At 43.8% G+C, this 20,744-nt stretch overlaps 1 pseudogene; it reads right to left on the bottom strand.

Annotated features, from left to right (window-relative positions):
- Window positions 1-19,747: 19,747 nt before the first annotated feature.
- LOC136318018 (small nucleolar RNA SNORA42/SNORA80 family) lies at window positions 19,748-19,905 on the bottom strand (annotated as a pseudogene).
- Between the last annotated feature and the right edge of the window lie 839 nt (window positions 19,906-20,744).

Below are 20,744 nucleotides of genomic sequence, written 5' to 3'. Positions count from 1 at the left end.
AGTCGTGTCAAAGTGAAGTCACCGTGCCCTACTCCGGATACTGATTGAATACGGAATGTGTGTTCTACCTGTGGTTTTCCACTGCCGTGCCCCGGTCCACCCAAAATGTCGTTCTGGTTTGTGAAACGGTTACCCTCCCTGATGTTGTATGAAGGTTATAGACACAACGCTTTTAGTCGAGTTTGCTTATGCTCAAGGGTGATTTGTGCCTTAGCAATTCCCAAAATAATTCACCCTTTTTCACCGGTCCCCGAGTGTAAGAAGGTTTATAATGACAGAAGTATCCTCCAATAGAAATTAAAAACTAACAAAAGACAGACAAGGACAAAGAAAACCCAAGGAGACCCCTGCTGGCTCTGTCATCGACAGTATTAAAAATATAAAAAGGAAATAGTCTGATCTCTCTTTTACCGGCAGCGTCCTGGTGCAGAGGACCGAACCCCACGGAAGAGCCCGATGTCCCCGGCGGACATCCTGCCTGCAGCCAGGTGTGGCTGACGGCAGAGGCGGGGGGCTCCTGGTCTGCACAGAAACGGGGGTGTCTGATCATCCAGTCCGATAAGTGTGAGGTAGGGATCACACTCATCATCCTTGAAGGGCCTCCGGAGCCAAACATCTGAGTTGTGTTACTCATCCATCTGTATCAGCGCAGAACCAACTCCAGACCTTCAAGAACTCACCCAGAATAACCCCACGGGAAGAAACGGTGTTACCTCCAATCATGCCAGTGAGAAAATGCACACATTCATGGCGTATTACTTGGAAACACCAGAGGGGATGTTTTTTTGTAGTGCCCTCTAACAATCAGACACGAAAGAAAGAAAGAAAGAAAGAAAGAAAGAAAGAAAGAAAGAAGGAAGGAAGGAAGGAAGGAAGGAAGGAAGGAAGGAAGGAAGGAAGGAAGGAAGGGGGGAGAGAGAGAGAGAGAAAGAGAGAAAGACAGAAAACCCATAAAATGACAGACAAACATATATTCTGACGTAAGACGTGCAGACGGACGGGCCAGACGGAAACTGGAATCAGCAGCTATCCCTCAGTCCTTAGAAACGGCTGGAATCCCTTTTTATGGAAGTTATTGGGCTAATCGTGGGTAACAAAATGATACTGCTGATATTCTTTATTTTCTTTCTTTCTTTACAGTGACAGAGAGAGAGACAGAGAGAGGGACAGACAGACAGGATGGGAGAGAGATGAGAAGCATCAATTCTTCATTGTGGTACCTTAGTTGTTCAGTGATTGCTTTCTCATATGTGCCTTGACCTGGGAGCTACAGCAGACCGAGTGACCACTTGCTCAAGTCAGTGACCTTGGTTTCCAAGCTGGTGAGCTTTTGCTTAAACCAGATGAGCCCGCTCTCAAGCTGGCGAGACCTCGGTGTCTCTAACCTGGGTCCTCCGCATCCCAGTCCAACGCTCTATCTACTGCGCCACCGCCTGGTCAGGCTTAGGTGATCTTTAAGCATCCTGCTGAAAGGGATACAACAGTAATGAGCACTCCATCACCTCAGTCCACTCCCCTACCGATCAACTTGCAAATGTGACTTTTAATTACGCCCCCCCCCCCCGAACACGACTGAGCTATGTCCTGCGAGCCGACTCCTCCAGGGAGCCCGGCGTGTTTGGGACTCTGTCCAGTGCGTGCACCCGGTGACTATGTGCAGAGACCCTTCCTCAGAGTTTCAGCTGCTCACAAGCCCAGCGAGCGATCCCTGTCTTTACTTGGTGACACAGTCCAGGTTTGTTCTGGTGCAAAACACGGCATCTTACAGACCGACAGAGAATGGTGCCTTGGGGAAAAACGTGAGCACTGCTGTGGAACGGACGTAGTTTCCACATTTAGTAGTGGCGGCCGTGAGGGATGGTGAGGATGACTGTGAAGGCGGAAGGGAGACAAACAGAAGTTTTATTTTTTTAATTAATTTATTTACTTTTATTAGAAAGAGAGAGGAGAGGAGAGAGAGAGAGAAGAAAAAGATAGAGAGAACAGGGGAGGAGCAGAAAGCATCAATTCCCATCTGTGCCTTGGCCAGGCAAGCCCGGGGTTTTGAACCAGCGACCTCAGCATTCCAGGTCGATGCTCTATACACTGCGCCACCACAGGTCACGTGATGAGCAGAAGTTTTAAAAGGGAAAAGTCACAATGACTTGTACTAGTTTTTAACGCCTTTGTAATCACTGTGAGATCTAGACTTCCCTGCGGAAATCTTGGGAAACTTTTCTGGACAGTCTAGAGAGCTAGCAGTGTTGGAAAATCAGATCTATGGTACTTGAGAAAACCATCAACTACTTATAGTGAAGACTTTGTTTTGGGATATATACTGTCCCTGTCCTTCTCCTTGTATAAAAGCCTCTTTGGCTCTACACATAAGTAGCATCAAGATCTCTTTTCTGCATAAATAGACTTGAATAGAAAAGCAGAGTTTCGTATTGGAGAGCTTCCACTCGAGCTGCGATTCCATCTCTCACGGGAAAGGGCATGCCCTTCCCAATGTCACACGCTGTTACCAGTTTCCGTGAGAGCCCATGAGGAGATGATGTGATGGAAGAGAAGCCTCCATTCCCCAGATAGCACTCTTCATAGAGACCCTCCCTGACAACCAACATCAGCCCAGTAATATGACTGAACAGCCCTGCTTGAAATGGAATGCTGATTCAGACTCAGATCAATCCATTTGGAAAATACAGAAAACGCAGAGAAAATAAAAAACAACTTCACCACTTAGAGAAAATAAATATTCATTGTAGTGTTTATCTATTCATTGTCTCAATAAATGGATAGATACGTAGGTGGAGAATGGATGGATGAATGAATGGATAAACTGATGGTTGCATTGGTGGATGGGTGGATGGATGGATGGATGGATGGATGGATAGATGGATGGGTGGATGGATGGATGAAAGGATGGATGGGTGGATGGATGGATGGATGGATGGATAGGTGAATGGGTGGATGGGTGGATGGGTAGATAGATGGATGATGAATGGACAAATGGATGGATGGATGGTTGGATTGATGAATGACAGGTGGTGGATGGGTGGATGTATGGGTGGGTGGATGGATGGATAACAGATAGATTATATATAAACAAACATATATTTACCTATTTAGTATATAATACAGTTACATTCTAAACACATTTCAGAAAACTATATATAGAAATAGTGATTTATTCACAGAGGATCAAACTCTACAGTGTCTGCCTTTTCCACGCTTACATTTTTTATTTTAAACTAGTAGACGTCCCCCCCCCCCCCCACTAAACCATAGCAAAGAAAGTTTCTGCACCGGTGGGCAAACAGACAGGGCTTTGACTACTGTAAAAGCGCGATGTGAACCTTCCCAACCCGATCTCACTTTGGGGGGGTGTTTGAGCCATTCCCTCCATGCGTCTGTTCCCAGGACGGACCCCGTGACAGAAGCCGGTCCCCACTTACACATCAGCCAAGCTGCCCTCAGCACAGGCTCACACAGCTGTTAGTTCTCACACCCACGCCCCACACGGCTGCAGGTCCGGAGCGTGCTGTGCTGAAACCGACACCCCCGATCAGCTCCTGTCATCGGTACAAGGAGCCTTCCAGGTTCACGGAGCACCCAGAGAGGGAAAGACATCTTCCTTCGCTTTCCTTGCTGGCATGAATTATTAACTGTGCCAACAGCAGGGAATATTTAAATTCTTCCTCCCGGTTCTGAAATATTTCATCAATTATGGAACACGCCGTTCAGAGCAGAGGAGATGTCTAAAGTGCATTATGGCTCCAGTTGAGTGGTATTGATTGTGTCGAGATCTTAGGCAGCGTGTTCCCGGGGACCCGAGGAGTTTAACATCCGACTGCGGAGAAGTTGAGCCCGTTTTTCATGCAGGTATTCCTATCTAAACTCAATCCAGTGAGGGCCACGTATAAAATGGGAGAAGCTATTGACCTCCCTGTTGGGAGGTCCAGGGACGATGGTGGTTATCTCATAAAGTATACAAGAGTCCCTCAGACGGCTGCTGCTCCACTTTCATTGATTCCTCTGTGTGCACAGCCGCGATCTTCCAGCGGGAGTGGTGGGAAATTGTTCAGAAGGAGCTTCAGGAGGAGGCAAACCGGGAGAGATAAAATTTCCCTCTGCCGTTGCTCAGTGAGAGCCTTGGACAGGGGTCCCCAAACTTTCTACACAGGGGGCCAGTTCACTGTCCCTCAGACCATTGGAGGACCGGACTCTAAAAAAAACACTATGAACAAATCCCTATGCACAGTGCACATATCTTATTTTAAAGTAAAAAAAACAAAACGGGAACAAATACAATATTTAAAGTAAAGAACAAGTAAATTTAAATCAACAAACTGACCAGTATTTCAATGGGAACTATGGGCCTGCTTTTGGCTAATGAGATGGTCAATGTGCTCCTCTCACTGACCACCAATGAAAGAGCTGCCCCTTCTGGAAGTGCAGTGGGGGCCGGATAAATGGCCTCAGGGGGCCGCATGTGGCCCGCGGGCCGTAGTTTGGGGACCCCTGGCCTTAGGGGTCGGGAGAGTGTGGACCACCTTCCCTGCTAACCTCATCAGTGATGGAACAGGGTGATGGAAACGACACCAGTACACTGCTCGGGCAAACACTCTGGCATTGCCTGAGAGCGGCGTGGACCAGTCTTTCCGGGCCCGGGGTCGAGGCCAGACGGAAACGGATCAGTGGTGCGGAGCGAGATCGGGGTCCAGTGTCTCCGTCCCAGCTGTGATTTCCAGACCCCCGATTGGAACGGCTCTGAGGACCACCCCAGTGAGCATGGTCAGCCAGGACACGCAGGACAGCACCTCTGTTTTGTGGAGGAAATGGAAGGGCCGGTGTTTGTGAACGGTCAGCGTGGAGGTCGCTTCACAACGCCCTCGATGGATGCACGCAACGGAGTTTCTTGCGTAATAAGCTATCCGGGTGTACGTGTCTTCCGTGCTTTGTTTCCCAGTAGAAATCCATTTAAAAGAGACAAGGACTGATCCTGTAACACGGAGTATAAATGTTTCCACAGTAAGCTCATCTCCAAATCCCAACAGACACAAAGATTGGACAAGCAGCGTAGTGACGACCACGTCTGGCTTCCCGGCCGTCCTCACCAGGCTCGGACAGCCCGGCTGAAAACAGCTCTCACCCCACCAGCCCGTCTCCACTCACTGTTTCTCTGCCTGTCCCCAAATATTCACGACGAGAACGGGAGTTCTGAGCCAAAGCTTTTAAATCTGAACAACAGCAACCACAAAAAAACAAAACAAAACAAAAAAACTACTCACCATACAACGCTGGACACGTTTTTGGTAGGGTTCAACCTACTCATTATTCAAGGGAAATGGAGTCAAAGAATCTCTAAGGCATTTCTATGTCCTGACCATGTCATCCTCTGGATTAACCATATGGCCACAATTGTTTTAAGGGAAGAAGAAGGAGCCAACCCTCCCCAGATATTTATTTGTAAGTGTGTCTATATTTTCATGCCATGGCCACGATTCAAGCCAGCACAACACGTCTGAGCATCATATTTTAAAATTGAACACCTTCTCCTGAATGATGTCACCAGCCACGACCTGCAGGGATGAGAATAATTAGTTCTGCACTCAGAAAAATGTGACGCAGCTGGGTCCCCACAGAGGGACGGTCTTTGCTATGACACACCAACATGACCAACGCCCTCCATGGTCACTCGGGGGCTCCCGTCTGTCATGCGGCGACGGTCACATCCTGAGACACACAGTGCCTCTGCATTTTAAATGGATCTGTTCCTCCTCACCCAGCAAGTGAGATGCAGGGATGGTGACCCTGATTGAAGCATCTGAGAAGCTAATTAGAAACGAGCCTGAGACCCTCCCCAAACAAGGCAGGGAGGTCCTGCGGACACGGCGGTGTTCCTGGGATGGTTATCTGCCCGCGGTGGCCCTGCCTGTGTAAAACGCACCCTCCCCTCTCCACGGAGGGCCAGCTTATTAATGGAAGCGGTCATTCCACCAGAAACGGAGGCCCTGGGCTCTCTGCTAAGAAGGGAATATCTGCTGAGCAGGCTCCCCGTGAAAGTCCTCGGTTGTTCACTCAGAGGAAATTCTCCAGGAAGCCGGATGAACCGTGTAGAACCGTTCCATGAATTGAGACTTAGTCTTCTCAGCGCTTGAGTGAGTCTGAAGGGAGATAGATAGTGAGGCTGAATTTATAGGGGGGCAGGGGACCAAGGACGTGGTGGGTTGGGATGTCACTGGAAAGGTGGACACAAAGGTGCCCATATACACTCTGGTTTTGGGGTATCCCAAGGTCAGGTTTCAGGGTCCCTCAGGTCAGATTTTTGGGTCTCCCAAGGTCAGGTTTCTTTTCTTTTTTTTTTTTTTTGTGGCAGCGACAGAGAGTCAAAGGAAGGGAGAGATAGGGACAGACAGACAGGAAGGAAGAGAGATGAGAAATATCAATTCTTCACTGCAGCATCTTAGTTGTTTATTGATTGCTTTCTCATATGTGCCTTGACTGTGAGGGCTACAGCAGACCGAGTGACCCCTTGCTCGAGCCAGTGACCTTGACTTTGTCGCTGCATAAGGAAGGAGACAGGGGTGTCGAGGCCGGACGGTTGCAGAGCAATTGTTTTGTGAACGATTCCCAAAGAGGAGCCCGGTTCCTCGGACGTTCGACAAGCCAAGCGTTTCATTCCGTTCCTCTTGTTAAGAGTTCAGGATGAAGACAATCGTGGCCCAGTGTCCACGTGCTTCCGATGTATTTTCCTCTGCTGAGGTTGCTGTTGGCAGAAGTTTCAAAACTGAGGTAATTCAGACACACCGTGCACAGAACCGAGACGATGGGCAGGTAGGGCAGCTGTCTCTGTTCGCTCCCTGCCTTCGGTCTCACGGGGTCCCTCCACCAACCCCACCCTGCTGAGTGGCTCATCCCACTCACTGTTCAGACCTCCTTCTGTCCAGAGGGGGTGCTTTTTGGCCTTTGTACAGCCCCCCCACCACTGTCGGGGACCCCGGGAAGGGCACAAGACACGCAGAGTCTTCTCATCATGGTGCTAAGTCCGTGGTGACCTGGGTCATGTCTGACGGGCCGTGACAGTTCTGGAAGGCGTCTGTGCACTGGGTGCTTGCTCAGCTGTCGGAGATGAGACCCACGCAGAAGCCACTCGAGCTACTATGATAACAGCAAGAGCCGTAGTGGGCTGGCCATGTGTAAGGCCATTGTCTCCGCATGCTCTTACTCCGTTAATGAGGTAGGGAGGCGTGGGGACGGACCCGAGTCCATCCCGCTGGGGGCTTCACTTGCTCTGACGTCCGTGCCAGTGTGGTCCTCCCAGATGTCTGTGCCGTGCCCCCCGCCGGCCCCGCTTACCCAGGGAGACCGCGCAGCTCTCTCACAGACGCCCCTTTCTAGCAGATCAGTTAGGACGAGCACGTTGGCCGATGGCGGGACTGGGCACGGCCGTGACCCTTGGAGAGTCCGGATGGGACGGCTGTTTCCAAAGCGCACTTTCCTGTTGTTCTGTTTCCAATTTATAAGACCTCTTTGCAGACTTTCGGAAATCACAGGTTGCTTTTCGGACGTCTCTGCATGCAATAGCCTTCCTGTAACGGCATACAGGAATGTCGAGTATATGCCTCCACGCAGACAAGTTCCTTCCCCGTGTTCAAAACCCATCCGATGGCTTCCTCTTCAAGTCAGAGGAGCACAAAATGGGAAATAACCTGCAGAGGTCTGGAGCCCTAAAGGACATCATTCTGTTTTTCTTCGGGGGGGGGGGAGCGAGTGCCCTGTCTTGGTCCAAGATGACCAAGGCCCTTTCAGTGTTCCCAAAGAGCAAGACTTCACAGAGATGACAAGAAGGACAGATTGGGTATTTGGAGGAAACAGAGCATGCAGAGTGATTGCCAAGCTTCTACGTTTCCCGGACATACCCCTCTGAGTGCGGGCAGCCTCCACGCATGTTTCTCTGCGCTAAGGAAGAACAAGATTTGTTTGTGCCTGCCAGACAGGACTGTGTTACAATGAAGAAGACGGTTTTAGGTAGGGACCAGGATTCCAACCAGGGCTGAGTGATTGTTAAGAAACAGATGTGCCTGACCAGGCGGTGGCTCAGTGGATAGAGTGTCACACTCGGATGTGGAGGACCCAGGTCCGAAACCTCGAGGTCGCCAGCTTGAGTGAGGGCTCATCTGCTTTGAGCAAAGCTCGCCAGCTTGGAACCAAAGTTGCTGGCTCGAGCAAGGGGTCACTCACTCTGCTGTAGCCCCACGGTGAAGGCACATATGAGAAAACAATTAATGAACAACTAAGGTGTTGCAACGAAAAACTGATGATTGGTACTTCTCATCTCTCTCCATTCCTGTCTTTCTGTCCCTATCTATCCCTCTCTCTGACTCTCTCTCTGTTTCTGTAAAAAAAAAAGAAAAAAAGAAAGAAAGAAAGAAACAGATGATGTGTTGTACAACTGTGCATCTGAAACTTGTATGCTTTTTTCAGCCACTGTCACCCAAATGCACTCAATGAAAATGAAAAAAACAACAGCAACTGGATATTAGTTCCCTTCAAGTCGTGGAAATATGGAGAGGATTGTAACTTCAAGTAGTGTTTACTTGAAACAGAGGAAGACTTTGCTGTTATTGAGTCTAGAAAGGAAGGTTTCCCCAGAAACAAACTATTAAACAAAACAAACAACAATGTTTCTTCCTGTATCACACAGTTAAATGTCTTCCTTGGAAACTCAGAGTGTATTTGAAACGTGTAAAACATTATTTGTATTCATCAGAAAACGCATTTCATCTTCAGACTTAGATATTTATAAACAGCTTTTTTCCCCCACCTACATTTATATCTGGGAAGATGTTTGAAAGAAATAAGAAAAAGAAAAGTTTTTGTATAGAACTGCTTGACTCTTTTAAAAAACCTGGGTCTTGCCCATTAAATATCAGAAGAACCCCTACAATCCCTGTGTCAACCACAATTGATAAAACAATTTTTGAAACATTAAGTGATTATATTGATATTTCTTATTTTCAGTTTAAGATATCTTGATTCCAAAGTTTCCTTCTGTATTATATATTGCATAGTATATATGACTAATACATCATTCACGATTCTGTACAGAAAGAGAAAAAATGTGAAATTGCTTTATCTGTGTATCTAAGTCTATATCTATCTATCCCCTATCATCAATATATCTTATCCATTCATCCACCCACCCATCTATTTATCTACCCAGTCATTCATCCATCCATCCATCCATCCATCCATCCACTCATCCACCAATTCATCCATCCATCCGTCCATCCATCCATCCACCCACTCACCCACCCATTCATCCATCATCCACCCACCTACCCATTCATCCATTCATGCATTTATTCATCCAGCCAGTTATTCATCCACTCACTCCTTCATCCACCCACCCATTCATCCATCCATCTGTCCATTTGTCTACCCAACCATCCATCCATCATCCATCCACTCATCCATTCATTTATCTATTCATCCAACCATCCATCCATCTAACCACTCACCCATCCATTCAAACACCCAACAATCCATCCATTCATCTGTCCATCTATCTACCCTCCCACCCATCCATCCATCATTCACCCATCCAACCATTCACCTATCCATCCATTCATCCATTCATTCATCCACGCACTCATTCATCCATTCATCCATCCAAACATCCACCATCCATTCATTCATCTATCCATCTATCCATCCATCCATCCATCCATCCATCCATCCATCCATCCAACGATCCACCTAACCACCCACCCATCCATGCCAGGCATTTGACCCATGTGATCATGGAGACTGAGAGGACCCAAGATCTGCAGTTGGCAAGGAGGAGACCCAGGTGATCTGACAGTGTACTTCTAGTCCCAGTTCATTCCCTTAATGGACTGGGTCATGCCCACCCACATCACAGAGGGTTATCTGCTTTACTCAATCTACAGCTTTAACAGTTAAGATCATCCACAAATACCCTCATCTACAAACCCAGGGTGGTGCTTAAGTAAATATCTGGGTACCCTATCACCCAGTCAAATTGTAAGTTGTCACAGAAGTCTAAACATCACACACCTAAATTAGAAAATAATAATGTTGTCTATTCTCACCACACTCAATGGCCAAGGTCTCCAAAGATGTTTGGTTGGGGGAGTTGAGAAACATTCCAGAGAGCAAAGGGTAATGTTACCCCCATCATCTCAAGATAGTGAGTAAAGCCAGGGAGTGACTGTTTCTTAGCAACCATCCTATGGTTGCTAAGTGACAAGTAAAAACCCATGAGGCTACTACGCCGTTTCATGTCCTCTCATTCACAAGACACACAAAATTATTCTACACTGTTTTTCCTAAGACCATGAACCTTAGTATCTTGTGATACAAGAATTCTGTCTTGCCCTCGACGCAAGTGTTAAAAACTATCGATCCAATTCCAAATCCCTGTTTGGAGCTGGAAATGTCCTGAGGCCCCCACTGTAAGGTGAATTCTGAAACAATTCATATTCTCGTGAGTTGGGCTTCCTAGTCATATATGACTAATACATTAGTCATGGTTCTGTAGAGAAAGAGAACAAATGTGAAATTGCTCTATCTGTGTATCAAAGTCTATATTGGTCTATCACCTATCATCAATCTATCTTAGCCATTCGTCCACCCACTCATCCATTTATTTACCCACTCATCTATCTATTCATCCATCCATCCATCCATCCATCCACCCTCCCATCCATCCATCCATCCATCCATCCATCCATCCATCCATCCATCCATCAGTCCATCCGTCTACCCACCCATCCATCTATCATCCTTATTGGTGTGAATCAAGTATTCCTGGTGAAAGACCTTAGTGTGTGCTGCAAGAATGATCCAATGGAAAAGAAATGGCATTTTTAACTCAGATCCCAAAGAACTAGTGAAAAGATGTTAGAATGTTAAATGAGAAACACGTGCTTACATTTTCGCTGGTACTTAAGACTGATCAAGCCTCAAACCACTTAGTTACCAAACCTTGTGTGTGTGTGGCGGGTAATGAAATTGAGAAATGATCAAGTCACAAGAAACATGGGGCTGAGAAAAGATTAAAAATGTGTAATACCGTTCTGCTTCCCTTCCTCACTCGTTCTCCATATTTCTGTGACCTTTATGGTATTCAATTACACCTGTGAAAACACAAACACTTTCCAAGAACATAATTTGACATCAGTAGTTCCTGTCATATGTGGCAAAAAAAAAAATATTTAGTTGCAGTTAACACTGAAAATGTCCACACTGAGACCTGCTGTTTGAAATCATAATATAGACTCTTTGCCTGAATTTTTAAAATATATAAAGCTGACAGCATAATTATTTAATAGAGGAAACATCTTAATAAAATTTCCTTTAAACCAGTAAGAGTAAAGAATCTCGTTAAAATAACAGGATTCATTACTTGTCCATTAAATTAAAGTGTCACAATAAAGCCCAAAGACTGCCTTGAATAGCAATTATAACCTGTAATTATGTGATCAGCTAAAACACTCAGTGAGATTATTCTATAATTTGCATCTGACAGGCTTGTCAATGTAAATCTTACAGCGTGTCTTGAAATACCAGTGTGTTGACAAGATAAACATGTATGACTATCTGACCATTTATACCTTGAATAAATAGTAGGAACCGATTATACGTGACATGTTATACTGATTTTAAAGTAAAGACAGAGGAAATCAGAATGTAAAAGGGTAGAGAAACATATCATTAAATATATAAACACAAATTGGTGCTGAACAGGGTAGGAGAGTAATCCCACATTTCTACGTGACCGCTTATAACAGCGTCAACATGCATGACCATCTGCTATCTTTTCTAGCTAAGTACTGTTTTTCCTTTTTAAAGGAACTGCCTTCTAGAATTATCTTCAACATTATCAACATGGTTTTTTAATATGGTGGTCTTCTGTGAAAGCTACCCTAGATGCTGGATTGATATCTTCTTAATTGTACAAGAGGCATATATATATACTTCGCGGCATGATTCAAGCAGATGGTGAGAGCCGTGTCTCCTGGCTTCCTGTTGAATTTTGTGTTGGTTTATTGTGTGACAGACCTGGAAGAGAGGAGGGAGGCATCTAATTTCTGAGGCAGACATTTTGTCACAGGTCGACAGTATGAACTCCCCGGCCAAGCAAACATAACAGTATATGTTTAGAGTGCTGCTGACGATGTCATTTGGACATTCCTTCAGTATAAAAGTCATTTGGTTCAGAGGGGTTTCTTTTGTAAGCAGGAAAAAAACCCCAGAAACTGGTAAGTGGTCATTTTAAAAAAAAGACAACTTTTTTTATATTCAGTGATTGGCCCTTTTGGGGCTGATCTGACTTTCACTTTCCCAACAGGCCCTCCTCCCACCTGTATTGATATCTGTTCCATTTCTGTCTCTGAATGCATTTCAGGGAGTTATCTCCCAAGGTGCTCCCAAATCTTTGGGACCTGGACATGTAGCTTCTGCAAGGTATCATCTTCGAAAGCGCAGCCTGTCTGAAGCCAGAAATCACTGAGCTCAAAGCTTTTTCTCCATCACATTAAAATGGTACAAGTTTTAGAACTGTATATGCCCATGTCATACATACACAGATATGTGTGCATCCATGTACATATGGGAAATACACACATATATATGATTGTACATACACACAGAAAAATGTGTGTGTGTGTTCTGTTTATAGGTTTTGAATTCATTCACGTGGTATCACACTCCATATTTTCAGGAACAACAATTTTTCTTGTCAATAAACACGACTGTTCATGTGTATTCATGTTTGAAAGCGTACACGCAGCTATCATGATTCATGTTCTATGGTGTCTAATATTCCACAATGTAAGTAGAATGCACTATTTATATCCATTCTTCTATTGATGTGACTAAGGTTCTTCTCGGATTTTGTACAATTTCTCAAAGTCCTTCTGCATCTTAATACGGACACGTGTTGTGGGGGGTGTCAGGACAATGAGACATGAGGAGAGGAGATGCCAGCAGCCGCAGGGGTGATGTCCCCGGACAAGGTGTGTGCCGTGCACTCTGCACAGGCTGAGTCCTCCCCGGCACTCAGAGAGGAGGAGGAGACATCTTAGGACACGCAGGAGGTAGAAACAGAGATGAGGAAAGGACAGAACAGCAATGCAGAAAGAATCCACCTTCCAGCCCCATATCTCCATCTCAGGGTTGAATCCTAGCAGAGGGACCCATGTCCTCCTGTCTTATTGGCCGTGGTGTTCCTGGTGATGACTGAATCAGTAACACCTCTTCCTAAATCAGCACTTGGTAAAGTCCTTTGTCTCCATCTTGGCACAGAGAGCCAAGGACGGCATTGTTCCATCAGAGGGTAATGTCCGGGAGCTTGTGGGCGGGAGGCGGCAGCCACCCCAGCCTGGACTTGGCACTGTGATGTCATAAAAGCTGCATTTTAGGAATATGAAAATAACAACTGTGAGCAAAAAAGAGTTGACATAGTGAAGAAGAAGGTCTGTTTTGGTAGACTGCATGAAAAAATCTGAATGTCTAAGACTGAGTAGATAGAAGAATAAAAGTTCAGTCCACTTACATTTAGGGTAATTACTGATGCTTGAGGGTTTCCTATATTCACTGTAGGTTTTGTTTTCTGGTAGCTCTGTGTTTCCTTGTTTCTTCTCTTTTGTGTCTCTGTCAGTTGTTTTTGTTTGTTGGATGAATGGATGGATGGATGGGTGGATGGATGGATGAATAGATGAGTGAATATATGCATGGATTGTGGATGGATGGATGGATGGATGATGGATGGGTGGTAGATGGACAGATGGATGGATGGATTGATGAATGGATGGATGCATGGATGGATGGATAGACAGAGATAATAGATAGATAGATAGATAGATAGATAGATAGATAGATAGATAGATAGATACATGGATGGATGGATGGATGAATGATGATGGATGGATAGATGGATGATGGATGGGTGGATGGATGGATGGTTGAGTGGGTGGATGGATGGATGGATGGATCATTGGATGGATGGATGGTTGATTGAATGGATGGATGGGTGGATGAGTACTTTGGTGGATGGATGGATGGTTCAGTGGGTGGATGGATAGATGGATGGATGGATGGATGGATGGATGGATGGATGGATGGATGGATGGTGTATGATGGTTGGGTGGTAGATGGACAGATGGATGGATGGACTGATGAATAAATGGATGGATGGGTGGATGGATAGACAGAGATAATAGATAAATAGATAGATAGATGATAGATAGATAGATAGATAGATAGATAGATAGAAAGATACATGGATGGATGGATGAATGATGGATGGATGGGTGGATGGATGGATGGATGGTTGAGTGGGTGGATGGATGGATGGATGGATGGATGGACAATTGGATGGATGGATGGTTGATTGGATGGATGGATGGATGGATGGATGGATGAGTACTTTGGTGGATGGATGGATGTTTCAGTGGGTGGATGGATGGATGGATGGATGGATGATGGATGGATGGATGATGGATGATGGATGGAAAATAGATGGGTGGATGGATGAATGTTCAGTGAGTGGATGGATGGATAGATGGTTGGATGGATCAATGGTAGGTTGGATGGATGGATGGATGGATAGATGTATGATGGATGGGTGGATGCATGGTTGGCTGAGTGGGTGGATGAAGAGATGGATGATTGATGGATGAATGAATGGATAAATGAGTGCATGGATGGATGGATGGATGGATGATGGATGATGGATGGGTGGTATATGGACAGACAAATGGATAGATGGATGATAAATGGATTGATGAATGGATGGAATATAGAGAGGAATTGGTAGATAGATAGATAGATAGATAGATAGATAGATAGATAGATAGATATGAATGGAAAGATAGATGGACCGATGAAAAGATAGATAAATGCACCAATGGATGGACTGATGGACAGATAGACAGATGAATGGATGGGTAAATTGGATAGGAAGGTGACAGATAGATGATTGGTAGGCAGATAAATAGATAGGTAGATGATCAGATAAATAGATCATAGGAAGACAGATTGACAGATTACACAGACAGAGAGATGGTGTAGATAGATAAATGACAGGCAGTTATAATACAGGTCCCTCAATCTACAGCATTACCTACAATTGGATTTGGCCCTGGGCATGATCAATGAGACATATGGACGAGAATTCACGGCCACACTAGATTGGACGTACCTCAGTGGTGTGTGTTATGAGTGAATATTTTGCTTGGGTTACCCAGTCTTACACTGCTCAGGTCTCCTACTTGACAATTTGTTACTTGGGGTTCACGAATCAGTATTTTTAAAAGGTATAGTCCTTTTAACCATCTCTCATTTCCTCTTTGTGACAATGAGACGCAGCCCTCATAAGACTGAGGTAGAAGATGGTGCTGATTATGACACACAGATTATGAATTTTTAACAAATGTCGAGACCAGTCTCCAGACCCCTACAGCGATTTCTTTTTGGGGAAAGGACTCAAGTGTTGATACTCATTGGTTCCCTTGTCAAACATTTCCAAAGATCATTAACAGATTGACTTTATTTAAAGATTCATCATCCTAAGTAAGCATGGCATTTTGCCATGTCAAGTAATGTTACTTTTTCAGGGCAGAATCCCCATTGAGGTGTTTAAAGAATGATCCTTTTTAGTGTATTGTTCATGATATCACTTTCTTTTTCCCCAGAATGTTCTTTCAAATGCATGAAAGAACTAATTTTAACAGTTCCACTCAACCAAAAATATACATTTAAAATACATTTTTTGGGGGACATTGAACACATTGCTGAGGACCTTCGCTTGAACATAAAACTGTAAGGAATCAGAAGTCTCTTACCAGGTAGCTGGCATCCCAAGGGATGTACGGATGTTATTTTTGCTATTTACAGAAGAAAACAGTCTCTCGTAGGACAAGCAGCAAACATAAACTCTTCCTTATGTGAGCGCCTGACCTTTCGCTAACACATGGGGCTGTGTTCCCTGGACCCTAAGGAAGGCTTGAATGCTCACTGAAGGAACATAAAAAAAAAATCAAGTGAGGACATCGGACCTTGTGCCTCTTTCTATCACTTTCCACAACACATTATTTTATATAATTTTTATAACACAGATATAAATGAAATTTGTACAAGGGCACATACTGAGGTTTATACACATTCATGCACATGTCAAATTGTATCCATAGATAACACATGATTTTATGCATATGCAGCATATCTTTATTATTACATTTGCATAGGTAAACATGTATCTAATAGATGTACATAGAGATATAATATATACTTGCAGAAATTATATAATTATATATGCATGTACGTTTCAATGCATGTTATAGATTGATAACTAAGTTCCTTTGATATTCACTAATCAGAGTTCAAAATGTACATAAGAGATACTGTTTACACTGTGAGATAAGAACTATATCTATGAGGTCCCTCCGGTAAACTAATGGACAAAGGTCTGAGAATGTTTTGGGGTGATGGGAGGGTAAATCACCCACAGTGAAGGGAATAGACACTATGGGAACCCATTTGTGCCGGAACAGATGGTAGAAAGGTTCACTAACTGAGGTGAAAAGGTAGAGCTCTCAAAGCAGGCAGGATGCTTATGTCTAGAGCAGTGGTAGTCAACCTGGTCCCTACTGCCCACTAGTGGGCATTCCAGGTTTCATGGTGGGTGGTAGTGGAGCAACCAAAGTATAAATACAGAGATAGATTGAAATATAGTAAGTTGTTTTATAAAGATTGACTCTGCCAAACTTAGCGAAATTCTGACATAAAGTACTTGGTAAGTAATTATGATTATATGCTTTCACTTGCTGTCACTCTGCTTTATAAATTTTATAAAGTAAAGTGACTTCCCTAATTTATAAATCACCATGACTGTGGAACCGGTGGGTGGTTAGAAAATGTTACTACTCACAGAGATACAAAAGTGGGTGGTAGGTATAAAAGGTTGACTATCCCGGGTCTAAATAAATGTCTTATGACTGAAAAATTCTCAATGATTTGCCCATCAGCAAGCCTAACGAATTCCCCTGCTGAGCTCATTTCATATACATATATGTATTTTTAAAAAGTGTCCACAGAAGGATAGCTTCTTTTCAACTTTCCATCACGCCTAAGAATTTTTACATCCTCATGTATTATTAATGCGTTGAGAGCATCGTTGGAATAAAAACGCACACTCTACCAATCGCTTAAAATTATATCAGGTATCTTTCCAGTAAAAAGACTGCAAATTAGTGCCAACTTTTTTTGTTCCTAGGATAAGTGGCAGTTGTCTAGTTTTCCAAGAAATATTCTTCCAGAAGCCAGCTGTCTTCTGAGGAACTCTCCATTCACTTTTTCTTTTAAAATAAATGTTGTTTGCTTACTTTTCTCCTCTTCAATAATTTTGTTTTGTTTTGGATTTTTGGGTTTTTTTTTTTTATTTTAGAAAATACATGTACCTTGTTTATTTCTCCCCTCTTAAATACAAAAAAAATATTCTTACTCTAAAGAGAAATGGCTCAACTCTCAAAGCGATAAGTAAATGCGGATGAGAAAAAATACTTGTTTCAATCATTCTAAATTAGAATTAAAAAAAAATAGATGGAGAAGAAAGGAATTATTACAACAGAAATGGAAAGACACTCCCCATGTCTGCCTCTGGCTCAAGTTTTAAATCATTTTTTAAAAATTTTTTTATTTATTCATTTTTAGAGATGAGAGAGAGAGGAAGAGAAAGAAACAGAGAGAGAGAGAAGAGAGAGACAGAGAGAGAGAGAAGGAGAGAGGAGCTGTAAGCATCAACTCCCATATGTGCCTTAACCAGGCAAGCCCAGGGTTTTGAACCGGCAACCTCAGCATTTCCAGGTTGACGCTTTATCCACTGTGCCACCACAGGTCAGGCCTTGGCTCAAGTTTTAACAACTGAACACATTGATCCCTTTAGTTACGCTAAGAAAGGAACAGAAAATAATGTAAATATCAATGGCTCTGTGATGTCAATAATGTGTGAACCTCTGTAGCAATGATCAGTTGACTGTCGGCGTCTGTGTGCTTGGACTGTTAAACACCTGTTATCAAGGGTTTCTGTTTAGACAGCAGTTAGGTCCTAAACATTATGAGTCTCACTCGTAGCTATCTATGCATCACCGGCTGTTGCCAAAAATGACTACTTTAAACTTAGTATTTCTTCACTAGGATGTCAATAGCCCTGTACCCATTACTCTGTGGTTTTGTTTTGTGTTAGTCTATGCCAGGGGTTGCGAACCTATGGCTTACGAGCCAGATGTGACTCTTTTGATGGCTGCCTCTGGCTCGCAGAGAAATCTTTAATAAAAATAATGATAACGTTAAAAATATAAAACATGCTCATCTATTACAATCCATTCATTTCCTACTGCTCATGATCATGGTTGCGGGTGGGTGGAGCCAATCACAGCTGTCTTCCAGGACAACACCAAATTTTTATTGGATAACGTGTAACGTACATGGGTTGTTGTATGGCTCTCACGAAATCAAATTTTAAATTATGTGGCGTTCATGGCTCTCTCAGCCCAAAAGTTTCCCGAACCCTGGTCCATGCTATTCGAGTCCATGTGATAGCGATTTATTTTTCTTTACCACTGAGAAGGCATGCTAAGAACACAGCATTCTAATGATGTGTCCTTCCAAGTATTTTAAAAGACAACTTCAACAGACAACAAGGTTTGTCATCCTCAGCTTCCACGTGAAATGCCATCTTTTTGTGAATTGAAACATCTTCCTAGAACACAGCGGAAGGCATTCCCGGCCAGGGCCTGTTTTGATTTGTGACCAGAGAATAAACAGCATTATTTACAGGGACTGGAGTTCCCTAAGAGTTTATGACACGTAGACTTCAATCACTTTGATTTTCACAGAAAACTAAAATACACTGTAAACACAGTTTCAGATAAAAGTACTCATTTTATTTTTCTGTTTTAATTCAATGATCACTTTTGAAATACCGAACGCGCCGGGGGCGATTTATGCTGCTGTCACTGTCAGGTCATGTCGGCGTTTCCATGGAGATAAAGCACGCTCGCTTTAGAAACATTCAAATATTTATTGCACATGACTTTAGTGAAAAATGTGTCAGTAAAGATATCAGGGTGTGAACAAGACTAGAGTACATCAGATATAATAATATATATAATACATATATTATATATATATCAGGGGTCGGGAACCTATGGCTCATGAACCAGTTGTGGCTCTTTTGATGGCTGCATCTGGATCGCAGACCAATCTTTAATAAAAAAAGTAATAATGTTAAAAATATAAAAATTCTCATGTATCACAATCCATTCATTTCCTACCGCTTATGTTCATGGTTGTGGGTGGCTGGAGCCAATCACAATTGCCCTCCAAGACAATACCAATTTTTATTGGATAATGCATTATATACACGGGTCATTGTATGGCTCTCACAGAATTACATTTTAAAATATGTGGCGTTCATGGCTCTCTCAGCCAAAAAGTGTCCCGACCCCTGATATATATTACAGTATATGTATTAAATGTTATAATATAATATATATGTATATATAATATATATAATAATACATATTATGTATTATATTTTGTATTGTCATTATACATTTAGGATACATCTCTATCCTAAATCGAATGTCTGGTTTATCTTGTTTCTTGTTTTTGCTTTTACTGTTATTGGATCATTCTTATCAATATTCATTTTTATTTTTATTTATTTATTTATTTACACTGTACAACCCCCTTCAGTGCTCACAGCCCACAGGTAAGGTAGCTAGGCAATGGTTCAAGGCTGTAGTTTACTCTGGCGTGGGTATACTATGAATATTCATTTTTTAAAACTCTGCTTATACATTTTAAAATATTTCTCATTATACTAATACACACACACACACACACACTCATACTACATAAACCATTTTGATTTCTCTGCATTTTGACAAATACAGAATGCCAGGCTTAACAGGTGTGATCGTGGGGTTCATTACGCGGTGAAACCGGCTCCCGCAAACGCACTTAGGGGAGGATCCGTGCTGGGACCCCGAGAGAAGAGAAGGCTACGCCCTGCGGGAAGCCCCTTGGCTGGCGCTCCATCCACACACTCACGCAGAACTGCCGTGTCCTCGTGCACAGGTTTGCTCCGCCCCTCCCGTACGTTGTCAATCATCCAGCTGCACGTGCCGGGGGCGGGGGAGCGCGTGCATGTGCTTAGTCACAAGCCTGCAGTGCGGGCGTTTGCATTGGGTGTTCAAACTCTCCCCTTGGTGGCGGATGCGTCAACAGCGGTCCTGTCCCAACGGGGCCGCACGGGGAACTTACTGCAGCTCGGGGCTCTGAGGCCGTAGGGTCGTCGGACGCATTTTTAAGCCGTTTCCTCTCAGTTAAGACACAAGGTGAATGAATATTTCAATTGCTCCGCAGAGGGCGTCCTCGCTGGGTATTATTTAATATGCTCTGATATGTTTACTAATGATGTCTCCTGAGGCGACAAAAGAAAATCAATGCGTGGGGGATATTGTTTCCACTGAGTTGTCATTAAATTTCCCTGCATAGCCTGTGGGTTATGCCTAATAATTTTGGGATAAATAAATGAATGCAAAGCGCCATTCATTCCACTTTAAAAATGATTCAGGCCCTGGCTGGTTGGCTTAGCAGTAGAGCGTCAGCCCGGCGTGTGGAAGTCACAGGTTCGATTCCCGGCAAGGGCACACAGAAGAAGCACCCAT

This window comes from Saccopteryx bilineata, chromosome X, assembly GCF_036850765.1.
Source record: "Saccopteryx bilineata isolate mSacBil1 chromosome X, mSacBil1_pri_phased_curated, whole genome shotgun sequence".
Taxonomy (NCBI): Eukaryota; Metazoa; Chordata; class Mammalia; order Chiroptera; family Emballonuridae; genus Saccopteryx; species Saccopteryx bilineata.
This window is presented reverse-complemented; position numbering and strand designations above follow the sequence as displayed.